The sequence below is a fragment of the Mustela erminea genome, chromosome 12 (genome assembly GCF_009829155.1).
Source record: "Mustela erminea isolate mMusErm1 chromosome 12, mMusErm1.Pri, whole genome shotgun sequence".
Classification (NCBI taxonomy): Eukaryota; Metazoa; Chordata; class Mammalia; order Carnivora; family Mustelidae; genus Mustela; species Mustela erminea.
In genome coordinates, this window is record NC_045625.1 from 84,068,542 (window position 1) to 84,086,251 (window position 17,710).

Here is a 17,710-nt window from a genome sequence, read left to right on the forward strand (position 1 = left end):
TTCCAGCTGGACCACCGAGCTTGATAAACACGAAACAACGGACAGTGCTGTTAGGACACCATGTGAGGGTTAAATCGCCTGGAACGTGGGCCTTGGGAGGGCCAGGGGCTCAGCGGGGCCTTGATGGGGAATAAGGAAAGCCGCATCCCCCATGGGGAGTGATGGTCCACAGATAGGGTCTAAGGGTGTGTTCTTTGGAACCTAGGAAGACAGCCTGGCAAGGAGAGAAGGTGTTTGTTGGATGTTGGAGGAAGATGAGGTAGAGTAGAGCTAGATTATGGAAGGCGCTGACAGTTCTCAGAGCAGTTTATGTTTGCCAGGAGAGAATGTTATTACTGCCACGGATCTGGATGTAAGAGAACACTAGATTTGGAAATTCGAAGACCAGCAAAGTCATCTGCACATACCCTCTAAGGCCGGGTGGGGAGCCCTCCTATTTCTCGGGCCTCTGGTATACGCCAGGCACACGGTCTCCTAGTTCTTACCTTTAGAGCAACCTTAGGGGGCAGACAGCCTGTTCCCATCTCCCACGTGGCAGACTGCGCTCTGTGGGAAGGCGGGGAGCGCCTGGGCCAGGATTTAAGCGCAGCGACCTCCGACTTCCAAGCACAATGAGGATGGAGACCATTTTAGTCCGTTCTCTACTTCGAGGTCCAGAGAACTGAGACCCGGGGGAGGGGGGGCTGCCGAGGGGGCACAGGTCGGAGGGCTGGAGCGGCTGCTCTGTGAGGGAGCCTGGGTGGGCCGTGACTGCGGGGCGAGGCGGGGCCCGAGGCTGCTGCTGGGGGAGCTGGGGTGCCGCGGCATCTGGAGGCTCGTGGTGGGTCCGGGCGAGGGAGAGCTGTGAGACACTGCAAGGGAAAGGGGCTCCGGAGTGGTCCCACAAGGAGGGATGGCTGGAAAACCATCCCCAGGTTGGAATCCCAGGGAACTCCCGCACACACAGAGAAGGTCCTCGATGGAACGAGTTTCCTGAGAAAGGCCTCAGGTCTCTGACGGAGTGGTCCGACTCCGAAATGACAGGTCCGAAGATGTCCAAACGGACGGTGTGAGCGAGCTGCCTTCTGCACGGATCGACTGGTGCAGGAGCAGCCGGGGGGGCCAACGGCGCACGTCGAGGAGGCACCAGCCCTCGTCTTCAAAGGGACGGGGACGTACCCTGGGAGTGAGCCACTAAGCTTGTCCTGAGAGCAAAGGACACCCCCGATTGCATCCTCTCGTGGGCCGTCTGTCATGCTGGACTGCACCCTCCGCCCCCCGTCCCCACCCCACCCCGGGGAAAGGACTTAAGTCTGATGTCTCCACTCCGCAGCCGTCCCCACTAACGGACTCCCCTCTCCCGCAGGTCCCAGGCCTGGCAAGGATACGGCTCCCCGACATTTCCCTCACCAAGCTTCCTTTCCTTTCAGAATGTTCGTCGCCCGGCTGGACGGCCTGATGAACAGCTGAATTGCCTCTGTCTTCGGACCACACGGGGGAGAGCGTCCATGGGGCCGGGACACTGATCACAGTCATCTTCTGGCCTGACCTGGCTGAGGTGAGGTGGACTTTTTCTGTATGGCTGTCCCGAGGTTGTCATGTTTGTCCCCTTTACCTTTGCTTTTTGGAGCCCTTAATCCAGTCCCCCCCCCCCCCCCCGCCCCCCAGCTTTAATGCTCTCATAAGCCTTGCGGAGCACTCTTCCTCCGTAAATGTGTAAGAGGGCAAGAGAGACTTTTATAGGATAAAATATGAGCTAGCTGCTTGGCTCTCAAGAATAAAGGGGAAAACGTATTACTCCTCGGATTAAATCAGTAGAAGTACCCTATTTCCATAAACACAATATGCATGGAGTGGATTATGTTAGGGAAAGTGAATAGACGGAAAGAGGTATTACTAAGGCCACTTGGAAAAAATGGAGATACTTCAGTGATAATATATTGCTGGCTTTCGTCGAGTAAAGAGAATTTCAGACCTCTAGAGAATTTAAAAGGAGGGGGAAAAAAAAAAAAGCCTGTCCTTCCACTTCCAGAGAAAATCCGTGTTCAAATTTAGATGCGTTACTTGTAATATTTTTTATTACAAATATTTGTGATGACGTGGGTCGTTGGTGTTGTGCATGAGTGTTATGCGTGCCAACTTGCTAGATATTTGCAAAGCAAGTGACATTTACCACAGGCTTGCTTTATGCCAGGCTCTGTCCCCAGCACCTGACGTGTATTAATTTATGAATTCTCACAAGCTGGTGAAGTGTCTCTTTTGTTATCCCCATTTAAACGTAAGAAAACAGAGGTGCAGGGAAATGAAATGGCTTACCCATGCTCACACGGCCAGTGAACCCATTCAGAACTTGAACCGGTTAGGTAAGGTTGGCTTTTTAAAATTTTAGTTACTTATTTATTTTGCATATCTCTTTTCCTTAAGAAGATGCTTATTCCTCGGGCCGCTGGGTGGCTCAGTCGGTTACGCGTCTGTCTTCGGCTCAGGCCATGATCCTGGGGGTCCTGGGATCGAGCCCCACTCCCTGCTCAATGGGGAGTCTGCTTCTCCTACTTCTCCCCACTGGTGCTCTCTCTTGCCATCTCTGGCGCTATCTCTGTCTCTCTCAAAGAAATAAATAAAACCTGGGGGAAAAACCGCAAATGCTTATTCCTCTTTATCTATAGCATCATTTTTTACGTGTGTGCTGTTCATTTACATGATGACGCACTCTGGCTTCCCTGCCCTGTCTCATTGTGTGCAACTGTCGTGCACATGCACGCTTATTTCCCGAGGACATCCTGCTCCGAGGGGCTCAGCTGAGTCAGCAGGAATGTGGGAATGTTCCATTCCGGTTTCTGATTCACTCCGCTAATGGTCTTCTCAACAGGCCGTACCAGTTTATATTCTAACTAGTGGCATAGGGAAGTGCCCAATCACCTGAAGCCCTCAGCAACACTGGCTGTTGGCAATTGGAGTAAGTTCGTTTGTTTGTTAAAAGACTCCAGGCGGCCCACCTCTCATACTCTAGAGCTGGCCTCCTGCCTGGTTTCTCTCTCTCTGCTTCAGTCCTTGTCACAAAGGAGTCTTAGGACAGTGGGTGAGAAGAGCGTGGGTGCTAGCGCTAGATGCCTGGGTTCAAATCGCAGCTGAGCTACTCTCCCTCAGTCTTCCATCAGTAAAATGGAAATAATACTGAACCTCTCTCACAGGGCTGCTAGGTGATAGCTGACTCTTGGTATGTGCTCAGGTAACCATTGGCTAGTACTGTCCTCCAGAAGTCCATGCTCATGGGCCCCTGGGTGGCCCATTCGGTTAAGCATCCAAATCTTGATTTCAGCTCAGGTTGTGAGGTCTCAGGGTTGTGAGGTCAGGGTCCGCCTCAGGCTTTGTGATGAGACCACAGTCTGCCAGAGAGTCTCTGTCCCTCTGCCTCTCCTGCTCATGCTCTCTCTCTCTGAAAATAAATACTCTTAAAAAAAAAAAAAAGGTCCATGCTTCTATAATTTTTAAGAAAAAAAGTTGTATTTGTTTGCAATGACATACAATTACCAAATTTGTCATTCACGGTAAGAGCTGAAGTGCTCACACAGCTGTGTCGTTGGTGTTGACACTGTGGGGAAGCTAAAGGTGACACGTAAGCCGTTCCTGCCCCAACGGGAGCCGACTGGTCCCAGGTAATGAGGAGACAGTAAGAACAGGCGTGTGAAATCAGTAGAATGCGAAAGTGCTTTATGAGCTCACGGAGCACTTTGCCACGCCTTACTTCGCGGGATCCTCACGACAGAGCCGCGAGGAGCTGGACCAGCTGTCATTAACCTTGCTTCATAGAGGCGGAATTAAGTGACCTACTCACTTAGCTCATGGAAGTGGTCGGTAGCAGAGCTGGGTGTGTACCCAGGCTTTCTGCCGCTAAACCCTCATTCTTGGTGCTTCGTGTCAAACTGGAAAGCTGAGGGAGGGACAGGGGCTGATCCCCAGCTCTAGAACATGCTAGAAAAGGAAGGAGCAAAGTGGGATGCCACCTGGGGCTGGGGGGACGTGGGGGAGGGGGGAGGGTGCTTTCTCTTGCAGCGAGGAGGGAGGAAGAGACAGCGGGTGTAGACTCAGATGCTTTGCCTTGCAAAGGAGTATTTGAGGGCGCCCAAGACTTAGGACCTGAATGTAACTCCAGAATGGGGAAAGAAGAAAGTATTTGTTGAGGGTAAGAGCGGTAGGTTTGCAGTTTTTGATTTGAGAAACAGGAACTAATCAGAGTAGCCCAGGTGTGAAGTAGACCAGGGATCCAAGGCGCTGCCTTTAAAGACCTTTGTGGCCCCAGAGGCAGGGCCCAGATGATGTCACTCAGAGACTGAGAACTGCAGTGACCCTATTTACACACTCTTGTCACACGGTGCAGGGTGGTTTAATGAGCCTCGTCGGGCTGTGCTAATCATCAGGCACAGAGTACATGAAGTGGGAAGAGGGTCGATGACTTCTTAATCTGTGAAACGAAGTTTCAGACTACGTAGATGCTTCTAGAAGTCCCTTTCTACCATACCGTTTCCTGTTTCATCTTTAGTCTATACCGTCTTCTGTCTGTGACCCCCTCTACTAGGCAATTTAGCCTTTTTATGTGGTGATCTAGATAGTTTATTTGCTTAGTTTGCTTACTGTCATAAGCAGTGTATATTGGCTGTAGAAAAATAAAAGATAAGTAGACAAAAAAGACTTTTTTTTTTTAAGATTATGTATTTATTTCTTTGACAGAGAGAGAGAAATCACAAGTAGGCAGAAGTAGGCAGACAGGTAGAGAGGGGGAAGCAGGCTCTCTGCTCAGCAGAGAGATGTGCCTGATGTGAGGCTCGATCCCAGGACCCTGGGATCATGACCTGAGCCAAAGGCAGAAGCTTAACTCACTGAACCACCCAGGCGCCCCCAAAAAGATGTATTTAACGTGCATAATCCTACCACCACTAAATACCCACTGTTAATGTTCTTCCAGAAGCTTTACTGTATGTATATGATTTTTAAATATAAAATAAGATTTTCGAATATAAAAATGTAACTTGGCTTTCTTTCTTTTTTTTTTTTTTTTTAAGATTTATATATTTATTTTAGAGAGAGAGAAAGAGAGAGCAGTGGAAGGGGCAGAGGGAGAGAGAGAATCCCAAGCAGATTCTGCACTGAGTATAGATCCCGATACAGGGGTCGGTCCCACAACCCCGAGATCATGATCAGAGCTGCAACCAGGGGTCTGACGCTCCCCGACTGAGCCACCCAGGCGCCCTTCAACTTGCTTTTCTAGATATACTGTAAACTTCTCTCCGTATCAGTGGTCATGGCGGCATGAATCTTCTTACTATTGAAGTGTGATCGACATACAGTGTTCTTATTAGTCTCAGGTATACAACGGGCTGATTTGACCAGCTGATTCACTACTCAGTGCTTATCACCATCTGTCACCATAACATGTGTCAGTGCATGTGCTCCTAACTATTTTTGAGGCTGCTCTTAATGATCTTTAATATAAATTCAGGAAAGGTTTTTGATCTCTATTACATGAAAAATCTGAACCAGTTTACAGATGACACTGACAGTATGCAAGAGATACTTTCCCCAGACTCTTCTTAATATTAAAATAGAATTAAAAAAAAAAACCTTTGTCCAGTTTTATGGACAAGTGAACATTTGTCATATATTTATGAACCATTAATTTTTCTCCTTTTGTGAATTCTCCGTTCCTGTCCTTTGCCCGTATCTCCAGAGAGACTTTTGCTTTTTTTTGTTACTGATGTGCAAGAGGGTTTTTATTATAAAATATCTTCTACTATAAAACTATTGCAAGTTTTCATGATCTTTGACTTCTGTATGGTGTTTTTAAAAGGAAGCAATATTTAATTTTTGGTAGTGAAATCTTTTCCCTGTGGTCCCCATGCAGACTAACTAGGAAGCAGGCAGGCCTGGAAGTATCACCCCTACAGTCTGCCCTTGCACAGTACAATGACCTCTTACAAGTGTCGCCCCGTCCCGGTGCACCCTTCTTGGGCTGTCCTGGCAGTCTCCTCCCCGTGGCCTGCAAGGCCGGATGTGACCCCGCTTTGCCTGGTCTCTGGCCTCGCCTGTTACTCTCTAACACGGTGTCCCGGCACCCCTGGCCTCCTTTCCATTCCAGGGATCGCGCCAACATCTTCCTGCCCCCCAGGATTCCGCAGGAGCTCTTCCTTTGTTTGTGAACACACACACGCGTGTGCACAGAGCCACATGCACTCACGCTTGTGCTCACACGCTCGTGCTCGACTCTGTCTTGTTCAGAGACGCAGTTCCCGAGCGAGAACCCCAGAGCAGGCTGCTTGGGTCCCCCTGACTTTCCCGTTCCCCATCTCCGTGCCCTTGGACCCCTGGAACCTCACCATCGTCATCATAATAGTCCTTACTTATCTCAGACCTGCTGGGAGGCGTAAATGGGTCGATTTATGCAAAGATCTTAGACGTCGACCCCTGGCACAGAAGTGCATGTCAGTGGTTCTGTGTCCTTGTCGTTTTCCGGTTCTCAGAGAGTGCTCTCGTGTCCAGGCTTGGTCATTCCCTCTGGCATTCTCCATCCCATAAGCCCTTTTTATCCCCTTTGAGACTTACCAGTATGCAGTTACTTTGCGTTGATTGACTTTGTCCTGTTCTCTTCGCTAGCCTGTGGCTCCCTGGGAACAGGCTGAGTCTGTGGTGTTCGCAGCTCGGTTTCTGGCGTTCTGCAACATCTGTAGAAAGAACGAATGAGTATCCGCATGTCCAACCAAAGCCTGCGTAGGCATTCTTCTATGTTGTGTTATTGTTGTTTTATGGTTTTATTTCATGATTTTAAATATTTCATCTGTGTAAAACTGAATTTGAAATACAGTTTGAAATACAAATGCAAATTAATTTTTCTGCACGTGAAGACATGAAGTAGCCAATTGCAATTGTTGTCTGGTTTTTTTTTTTTTTTTTTTTTTTTTTTTTAAGAGTGCTCCAACCCAAATTCCTTCGGGACTCTGTTGTTGTTTCTTGTTTCTTTGTTCATCATTCCTTGGGTAGTCCTTTTGCAAAAAGTAAGTGCAGGAACTGTTCATTGACTTCAGCCAAATTCCTCATGAGCCTGCTGGCCCAGGACCAGGAGGGAATGCTCCTGGGGTCACTTCCCATGGCTTGAAGGAAGACGTGATGTTAACCAACTTAAGTACTTGCTGCATTTTTTTCAATATCGAATGCTGCTAAACCAGCTGGATATTTTAGGCAATCCTGTTTTAGATATTCTGTGTTCTGTTTCTTAAAAACTTAATGAAATCTTGAAAATTCCACATTCCACTGACTAAATTACTTTTCCTTAACTGCCTCTTGCATTTAGAGGAGAGATGAATACGCCTCGGTGTAGATCATGTGTTCTGATTTTTGGTTTGGAAAGACTGGTCACCATTCTTTTCCAGATTTTACCTTTTGTCGTTAAAATTAACGATAAAATCAAGACCTACCCATTGTCAGAGAACACGTGCACAGAAAAAAACACCTGACTTGGATTTCACCTCCTGGATCAGACCTTCATATAACCACTACTAAGTTTATTGTCTGTCCTGCCAGGCTTTTTTATGCTTAGATTTTTACATATGCATGTATGTATGCAGCACACACACACACACACACTACACACATGTGTGCACGCACATTCTCACTCTCTCTCTCTCTCTCTCCCCTCCCCACCCCCTGCAAATACTTGCATGCTTTTCCGGAACAATGTCATAAACCCACTTTCTTATACACATCAGTAGGCTTTCACAACACTCGAAGCCTTTGTTTCCTAGCTGGCAGCATGCTAGAGAAGTTACTAATTGATCTTTTCCCAGGGCAATTGAAATCCCACGTCCTGCTTGGCTTGCCTGAGTCACTGGATGTAATCTTCCAGAGGGCAGGGGCTCGGGCACACTCAGGAATGTGGTATAATCTGATAAGGGTTTCCGTTCTGAGGCAAAGGAAGAAATAGGGGCTCAGAAGGGAAGCCAGCGGGGTGGGAAAGGGGGTCCTCCTCTCCGTTGATGAGGGTAGCCTTCAGCGAAGATGTTTTCCCTGGGTTAGAGACCACGTGGGCTGATTTCTGGGGAGAGAGGCTCATACATTGGGGTGCTGTCTGGGGATAGAATTTTTCTCCACTCATTCTCTTTTACCTCTTTATTTTGGCAGGGGCGGGGGTGGCTCATGAGAGTAGAAGACACCACAGGGTGGGCTGGGTCAGAGAGCACAGTGAGTCACGGGTTGTGCCCTTCACGCTGGCAGTGGAAGAGGGTGGCTGACCGCCCTGGGTTCTGATCTATGGCGCCACACTACAGAGACCCGGAGGGGTTTCTGTAAGTGATGGGGACCCAGGACTCCTGCAGAGTGGCCCTTGTCAGGGGATTTTCACAATGCCCACCTTACTGTGCCAGAGCAGCAAGTTTCATTGCTTAAGGGAACAATTTATGGCCATGGGCTTATCTCCTTGTTTTAGCTCTTTATGTTTTTTCTGCCTCTTAATAAAATGTGAAGTCACAAAGCAATTAAATAGTAGTGTAGTTTTCAGGCAGGAGGTGGAGAAAGGCTACCCCGGGGAAAGGCTAACATGATTGACAGAGGCTGACTGGAGATTTACATTGGGAATAACTCGTTTCTCAAAACTTTCTTCATTTCCTGGTGGGAAGTACGGGGTAAATCATCGACCAGGAGGACGGATGATTAAAAGTGCAGGAGTTATGATTTCTTTTTGACTTTGTAAGTCTCTAAATCTAAACCTTAACAGAGGGTTCTCATTTTAAGAACTCTGGAGGAAGTGATGGAAACCAGCCCTGCCAAGGATTGAAGGGAAGCAGAAACACTGTAAAATCTCAAATTGCTAATGAGCTTGAGCTGGTTTATATTTTATAAAATGTCTTGAGATCCAGTGCAATGAAGTGGAGAATTCACGAGCCTTTTTTTTCTTTATTTCTTATACTGAGATCAACACGTGTAGATATTTTTCAGTATTTAAAAATATCGAATGGGGTTTCAACTGTTAGTGTCTAGAGTTTTTTTAAATAGCATTAGGAATATGTAATAGTGACCCTTGAAATGAGGAGGAATGTGGACAATTAAACATGAAAATAGGGAGAGTCGAGATCCCTGTTACTCTTATCCCAGAAACTTTTGATTTTGCTACTTTGTATCGATGACCTGCTTGTTCCCATCAAGAGAATTAACAAGAGAAGATACAGAACTTGAAGTTGTCATTCTTTCTTATCCGAGAAGCATTTCGATTTTAAGGAGTTTTGAAAGGCTGCCGTTTGAGCTGAAGTTCTCGTTTCCCGATAGCCCCGTGGAGATGGCCAAAGCAGACAGCTTAAATTAAAATGCATTTGTTGGTACCTGTTGAGAGAAGGAGTAATTTAACGAAGACTTAATTTATAGGACCCAGAAAATGAGTGGCTAAAAGGACAGTGCTTTTTCTGGTGTGACTTTCTCTTGCCATGCAAGCACCCTGCAGGGGAGACTTCGTGCTTTGGCAGGAGCACCCCTGTTCCCTCCCCGCTAGACTCCACCACCACAAAAAAAGAACAAGACTCGGAGAGTCAAGTACACAGCCATCCTGTTGCTGCTGAGGAGGTGTTTCCTGATAGATGACCCCCCAGAGGATCGTGCTGAGGGAATGGGGAGATGTTAATGTCTAGAGACTGGTAAAATGGTAACAAACCACTCTCATCCCAGATCAGTAGATCGTTCCCAGGTCCCTGCCCCGGGTCCTTGTGTGGGTGGCGGAGTGCCCGTTGTTCTCTTTCTGCCCCTATAGAGGAGGGTGTGGGACGCCTTGAGGTGTCCATCTCTGTAGATGAAGTTTGGAGAGAGGGCTGTGTGACCTCTCAGCCCTCATTCTGGACTGTTCCTCAGGCAGCCCCCAGAGCCAGTGCTTATGAACAGTCACTGGTTTTGAGTATGTGTCATTTTCCCAGGTGACAGTCCTTTATTCATCCAGACTGCTCCCCAGGGAGGTATCTGGATGCAGAAGGCGCCCTTCTGCACTGGTACCACCATCTTACTGCTCCAGCAGAACGTGACTCATGGGGAATTACTGTTTTGCTCTTCTCGTGTATTATTTTATTTTTTTTCAGTAGTATTTGTTTTCAATGACATGAAATTCATATGCGTAGAAGTGAATAATTTAAAAACGAACATTTCAGTGGCATTCAGCACATGACAGTGTTGCATAGCGGCCCCTTCAGTCTAGTTTCAAACATTTTTATTACCCTGAAAGTAGACCCTATACCCGTTAAGCAGTAGCTTCTTATTCCCTCCTCCCTCAGCCTCCGGCAACCATTCATCTGCTTGCTGTCTCTCTGAATTTACTGATTCGGGATCTGTCCTATAAATGCAATCGTGTAATATGCAATATTTTTTGTTCGCCTTCTTCTTAGCATGTTTTCAGGGCTCACCCGTGCTGTGGCTTACGACTGAATAGTATTCTGTTGTATGGGTATGCTATAGTTTTTAAATTTATTTATCTGTAGACGGACATCTGGGGTTTTTACCACCTGCTGATTATTTTGAATAACACTGCTATAAACATAAGTATTTGGGTCCCTGTTTTCAGTTCTTTTAAGTATGTATCTAGAGGTGCAATTGCTGTGTCGCATGCTAATTCTATTTAACTTTTTTGAGACACTGCTAGACTGTTTTCCCCAGACTTGTACCATTTACATTTATATTCCCATGAAGAGTTCCAGTTTCTCCACATCCTTACCAACACGTGTTTTTCCTTTTTTATTCTTTATTGTAACATCCTTGTGACTATGAAGTAGTACTCGATTGTGGTTTCGATTTGCGTGTCTCTAGTGACAAATGATATCGATCATCTTTTCATGTGCTTACCGGCCATATGTGTGTCTTCTCTGGAGAAATATCAATTCTAAAACTTGTCTATTTTTGTTTTTTTATTTTTTAGAGATTTTATTTATTTATTTGAGAGAGAGCAAACACAAGCCGGGGAGGAGCAGAGGCAGGGGGAGAAGCAGACTCCCCACTGGACAGGGGGCCCGATGTGGGACTCGATGCCAGGACCCTGAGATCAAGACCTGAGCTAATATCAAGAGTCGGACGTTTAACTGACTGAGCCATCCGGGCACCCTCTTTGACCATTTTTTAAGTTGGGTCTTCTTTTAAAAAATAAATTGGGTTGCCTTTTTATTGTTGAGTTGTAAGAGTTCTTTATATCTTCTGGATCCTAGACTCTTGTCAGGTATATGATTTGCAAATATTTTCTCCCATTCTTATCTTTTCACTCTCTTGGTAATTTCCTTTGACATACGGAAGTTTTTTATTTTTATGAAGTCCAAGTGATTTTGTTTTTTTCTTCTGTTGCTCATGCTTTTGATGTCCTATCTAAATATTGCTGCCTAATCCAAAGTCAAGAAGATTTTTTCCTATGTTTCCTTCCAGGAATTTTGTGTTTTTCTCTCTTATGTTTAGCGTATTAATCCATTGTGATGTAATTTTTTGTAAGGTATGAGGTCAGAGTCCAATTTAATTCTTTTGTATGTGGGTATCTAGTTGTCCCATTTATTGAAGGGTCTCTCCCCCACTGAATGGTCCTTGCACCCTTTAAAATAATCAATTGGTCATATATGTGAGGATTTAGTTTTGTGGTTTTATTTTTTTTTTTTGAGGATTTATTTTTGGACCTTTAGTTTTTTTCCCCATTAGTCTGTATGTCTGTCCTTGCGTCAGTTTACTCCGTTTTGATAATTGTAGCTTTATAGTCAGTTTTGAAATAGGGAAATGTGAATTTCCAACTTTGTTCTTCTTTTTCAATATGCTCTGGCTATTCAGAGCCCCTTGCCTTTCCATATGAATTTAAGGATCAGTTTTTCTACTTCTGGGAAAAAAAAAAAGTTATTTCTAGGGCTTGTACTGATTCTGTAGAGGGCAGTGTTGCTATCTTCACAATACTAAGTTTTCCAGTTCACAAAAGCATGAGGTCCTGCTGTGTATTTACGTGTGTCTTAGCTTATTTCAGCATCGATTTTTAGTTTCAGCATACAAGTATTTTACCTCCATTAAATTTACTGTTGAATATTTTGTTCTTTGGAGGCAGTTGTAGACGAATCTGTCTCCTTGATTTCCGATTGTTCCTGGAGTACAGAAACACAACTGCCTGTGTGTTATTTTCATTTAAAAAAAATTAAAGTTAAAAAAAATCATCTCTTCTTCTTTTTTTTTTTTTTAATGACTTAAGATGAGGGGCCTAGGTAACTCTTGATCTCCTACTCTTGATCTCAGCTTAGACCTTCTCAGGGTTGTGAGTTCAAGCCTCACTTTGGGCTCCACTCTGGGTGTGCAGCCTGTTTTAAAAAAAGGACATAAGAACCCCATGATCCCTTTATATATTCCAGGGTTTTTTTTTGTTTGTTTTGTTTTGTTTTTTTTAAGATTTTATTTATTTATTTGTTAGAGAGCACAAGCAGGGGGCGTGGCAGGCAGAGGGAGAAGCAGGCTCCCCGCTAAGCCGGGAGCTCCATGAGGAACTCCATCCCACGGGGATCAAGTCCTGAGCCGAAGGCAGGCATTTAACCGGCTGAGCCACCCAGGCGTCCCTTCCTCCATATATTCCCTTAAGTTTGATGTACATCCTTCTGTGTATTTTCTAGACGTTTACATCCAAGTAAACACCTTCCTTTGGGTAGGCTCTTAATATACTTTGTCTATGTTTTAACTGAAGTCTAGATTATGAGTATCTTTCTAGGTCAGTACATCTAGATTTACATTAATCCTTTTAAATGCCTCAGAGTATCCTGTTGTACAATGTACTCTCAGAGCGTTCTTTTAATGAGCATTTGGTGTGCTTTTAGGTTTTTTGTTTTGTTTTTGTTTTAATAAACAAGCGACAGTTAACTGTCTTGTGTGAGTACTGATCCATACTTGTGTGACTATGTCTTGAAGGGAATGTCCTGTAAGTAAAATTGCTGAGGCAAAAAATAGGCATATAATATATCTTGGTGGACAGTGTTTTTGTTTTGTTTTAAGGGTTTATTACAGGCATAGATGCTACCTACTCTTATCTTAGAACTCACAGTAAGTACCTAATTGCTTCAAAAGAAATGTGAAAAGTGGGGCACCTGGGTGGCTCAGTCAGTTAAGCGGCTGCCTTCAGCTCAGGTCATGATCCTAGGCTCCTGGGATCGAGCCCCACATTGGGCTCCCTGCTCAGTGGAGAGCCTGCTTCTCCCTCTCCTTCTGCTGCTCTGCCTACTTGTGCTCTCTCTCTGTGTCAAATAAATAAATAAATAAAATCTTAAAAAAAAAAAAAGAAAGAAAGAAATGTGAAAATGGGGATATGTCTAATCCTTCTTATTCTTTGTACAATGTGGTAACATATAATCTCAATAAAATGTAAATAATGAAATCCTTTGAGGTATGTGTATGAACCATGTCAACATTGTGTTCTTAAAGGTATGGTTAACCCAACTCACGGTTGTTAGGCGAGGAGGCAAGTGAGAGTACATACCTGCCTCTTGGGCTTTTCTCTCTCCGGCCTGCATACGCCCCGCCCACTCCTCCCCTGTCTCTCCTTCTCCACCCCACCCCACCCCTGCACCGTTGCTGTCAGTCATTCCAAAAGATCTTTCGCTTGTTGACAGAGTCTGTGAACACCCAGTGTTCTCTTCTTTGGCACCATACAAGAAAGACCAGTTTGGGAATTTGCTAACGTGGGAAGGTGAAGACTTTATTTTGTTCAAGTCTAACTGAAAAACTTAGCTAAGCCCTGGAAGGCAGAACATACCCATTTGGGGGGAGGGTCCCCCTCATGTTCTCTGTGGGTGCATCTCACATCTCACGTCGTCATCCTATGCTCTTCCGTGGTTCACCAAGTAGAGCAGAGGAGGTACTTCTGTGAACATCTCTGAAGAAAAGAAAGTCAGATGGAAATGAGGAGTAAGAGTCAACTTCGTTGCTTTCCATTCCCATCCATTTTTTAAAAACTTTTTATTTTGAAATAGTTTTAGACTTAGAGGGAAGTTGCAAAGATCGTACAGAGTTCACATGTGCCTCTTCAGCCAGCTTCCTACAGTGTGAATTTCTTACATAACCCGAGTATCATGATGAGAACCAGGAGATGTAAATCGTCAGAGTCCTTCTAGCTCCGCTCTAGGCCTGCTACCCTCCCATTCAGTTTCCTAGGAATGTCTTTTTTCTGTTCTAGGATCTAGGGCAGAATCCACATGGGACTGAGTTGTTCTGCGTCCTTAGACTCCCACCGTTTTCCCCTAGTGTCCCATTATCTTGATACTTTTGAACAGTACCAGTCAGTTCTTCTGTTGAATGGGATTTCCTGAATTGGGAGGTTTTCTCCTATTTATTTGTGAGGCTATGAGTGGTTCCTTGATGTCATTTTTTCTTATTGGTGGTGAAGCTCATGTTGATTCCGTGATTCCAGTAGTATCTCCTGGGTTTCTCCCCTATAAAGCTGCTGTTGTAAGGAACAAATTAGTTTCTTTGTAATTAATAAATATCTTGGGGCCTGATCCTCTGAGTCCGTGCAAAGACTCTCTTATCCTCAAGCTTTCCGGCACTGATTTTGGCAGACATTGTAGGTCTTGTCTGCAATAATTGTTACTGTACTGTTGCCCTAATAGTCATTTGGTATTGCCTTCATCTATTTATTTATTTATTTATTTATTTATTCGTCATAAGGAAGAGCTCTTCTCTCCTTCATGCATCAGCGTGGACTCATGGATAGTTATTTTATTCTAACGGTTCTAATCTGTTGCTATAATATGAATTTGTTGCTCAAATCGCTCTAGCTTTGGCCATCGGGTGTTCCTTTGGATTGGCCCCAATGTCCTCTAACAGGTTTCTGTCCTTTCTCAAGCGCTTTCTTCTGTTGTGGTACCTCCACAGGTTCCAGGCTCATCTTGCCTTTTTCTTGCTGTACCCCTGGGATCAGTCACTTCTTCAAGGAGCCCGGGTCCCTCTGGAGGAGGGTGCGGTTGGGAAACCAGGATCTGCGCTGGGTGGCCCGTCCCTGCATCTCTCTTCGGTCAGGTTTCAAGTGAGGTCCTCCCCGTGAGCACGGCTGTAGCAAGCCTGAAGCTTGCTCGGACTCTGCAGGGCAGATAATCATTTTGGTATAAAATAATTTTGATCAGGCCATTTAATGATGGCTTTTGTGAAAACCATTTGCACATAGGGACCTGGAGACCAATAGGTATTTGGACTATAAATGGAGCGGGTTAACCTTTTTGTGGGAAAACATTCTTATATTCAAAGGCTGCTGTTAGCATTTAGACATCCCTAACATTGCTTTCATCATCTCGCATGGATTTTTCACTCTCACTTTTAGCCCATGTCATATTTTAAGGTAATAAGACTAACTTTTGGTCTGTTACTTAGAGAAGTGAAATACTATCTGATGTATTCCCATTAGAGTGTTTATTCAACGTCTAGGACCGATTGATCATCCTAGAGTTACTTTAGTTTTGCATAGATACTATGTGGCATAAAACTTTTGATAAATTAGTTGTGTCCTTGTAATTCTATTGATGAAGTCTTACAGTCATTGATAAAATATTTTCATTACTTACGAGTCCTGAGGGCCCTTCTCCTGGGAGAGCCAGTGTGATTCCTTTGCTGCTCTGCCTTCTTACAGCACAGAGCTCGCCTGGATGAGATTCCAGTGGGATCTCTTTTTTCCTCTGTAATTTTTCCCGTTTCTGTTACCACATCTCCACTCGCTTGGCTCGCAGCCTCTGCGAGGACGGATCACGACGCCCAGACACGCTCCATGGTGACGGGGTGGGGGGTGGATTCTGGTCGTTACGGAGTGAACTCACCCACAGCAGTGAGGAGCTTCTTGAGCATTTTGCTGTTATTTCAGAGCTTGTTCTTGGGTCTTACCACGTGTTTCCTGTATAGGGAGAAAGTTTTTCTTGTTCCTTTTCAAAATATAATTGGAAGAGTGGGTTTGTATCAAGATTTAAGAAGGCGCATCTTTTTCAAGGACATTTTCCTTTGGACTTTGGTGTCTTGTAAGAGATTTCCATATTCTTCCCACCCCTCGTCTACTTGGGGTTAGGCACGATTTGGTACAAAGCCCAGCTGGTCCGTTAAAGCCTGGTGTTGGGATGTTTTGAAAATATGCCTGACTGACTCTGACCTCTAAGTGTGTAAATTATCTTTGCAGCAATAAGAGGCCTTGAAGCCCTTGAAGTTGCTTTGATAACTAATCATTATATGATCATTCACCCAGAAGAATTTGCTGAGAATAGCTCATGTGTCTTGCATCCAGTTTAAAGGTTAGGAGTATGAGACTGTAACCATAGTGGTGTAGAGAGACATCACGTAATATTTGGTATTTCTTTACTATTAGTAGTTCCTGCATGAATCATCGTCTTTACCTTTCCCTCATTCTAGGACAGAGGAAGATTTTACTTACTCTATTAATAATTACTGTGTATCCTTTTATTCATTAAAAGAGTAAATGGGCTTAACTTTTTCTCACTTAAAAAAATTCCACTTTATTGGGGCACCTGGGTGGCTCAGTGGGTTAAGCCTCTGCCTTCAGCTCAGGTCATGATCTCACGGTCCTGGGACCGAGCCCCGGATTGGTCTCTCTGCTCAGTGGGGAGCCTTCTTCCCCCCCACCCCCGCCTCCCTCTCTGCCTACTTGTGATCTCTCTCTCTCTTTGTCAAATAAAATCTTTAAAAAAAAAAAAAATTCTACCGTATCATGATCTCAGGGTCTTGGGATGGAGCCCTGTGTGGGGCTCTGTGCTCAGCTGGGAGTCTGCTTCTCCCCGACTCTCTCTGCCCATCCCCTGCTCATGTGCACACAAGCACATGCTCTCTCTTTCAAATAAATTAAATGAACATTTAAAAAAAACTTTCACCTTACCATGCCTGGTTTTTCTTCTTTTCCATTAAGTCATGGTTGAGGAGGTTGAGAAGGACATAGATGGCATGTCTTTGGCCCTTGAGTTTAGCAAAAAGCTTTTTCATCCTAAAGAATCTTGACTTTGGGATTTCAACTCGTGAATGCCTTAGTGTCTGAGATAACAGAGCTAATATTCAAAGCACCAAACAAGTATTGTTCTAATTGCTCTGGTTATTTATTCCATCTCTTTCCTGGGAACATGGGAAATATCAACCATGATGCTAATCATAACCACTTACAGAATCAGCGTTTTGTGCCAGGCAGGGTGTGGGACAGTTTGCAAATAGCATCTCATTAGATCTTCATAGAAACCTCCTAATATTTCAGAAACGGAACCTCCAGTGCCTAAAATGTTAAATAACTTAGGGTGCCTGGGTTGCTCAGTCGGTTAAGGGCCATATTGGTAAGAAGCAGTCGGTCCAACTCTTGATCTCAGCTCAAGTCTTGATCTGCAGGTTGTGTGTTCAAGCCTCTCATTGGGCTCCACTCTGAGCATAGAGTCTACTTAAAAAAAAAAAGAAAGAATAAAAAATGTTAAAAGAGTCCCCCGAGATTACACAGTGAGCCGGCCAGAGATCTGCTTGGATTTTGTCTAAGGCTCATGCTCACCCCACATAGCCCGCTGTGGTTGTCCTCTTGTCACTAAAGAGGAGGGTTTCTTTAAGATTGCCTTTCCCTCAAAGTATTTTTTAAATTTCTGAAATATTTCCAAGTATTTAAAAAAAATTTCTGTTGTTGGTTTTTAATGAGGCTCCATGGCCAATGTGGAGCCCAACACAGGGCTTAACCCCTGGCTGAGGTCAAGAGTCAGAT

General features: G+C 44.8%; 1 protein-coding gene across 2 annotated transcripts in view; it reads left to right on the top strand.

Moving 5' to 3' along the window:
- Positions 1-17,710, top strand: part of KANK1 (KN motif and ankyrin repeat domains 1) — a 195,941-nt gene that overhangs the window by 66,366 nt on the left and 111,865 nt on the right. For both annotated transcript variants that reach the window (XM_032306226.1, XM_032306223.1), the window contains exon 2: positions 1,410-1,537. The gene's annotated coding sequence lies outside the window, so the exon portion shown is untranslated. The remainder of the gene's footprint in view (positions 1-1,409; positions 1,538-17,710) is intronic.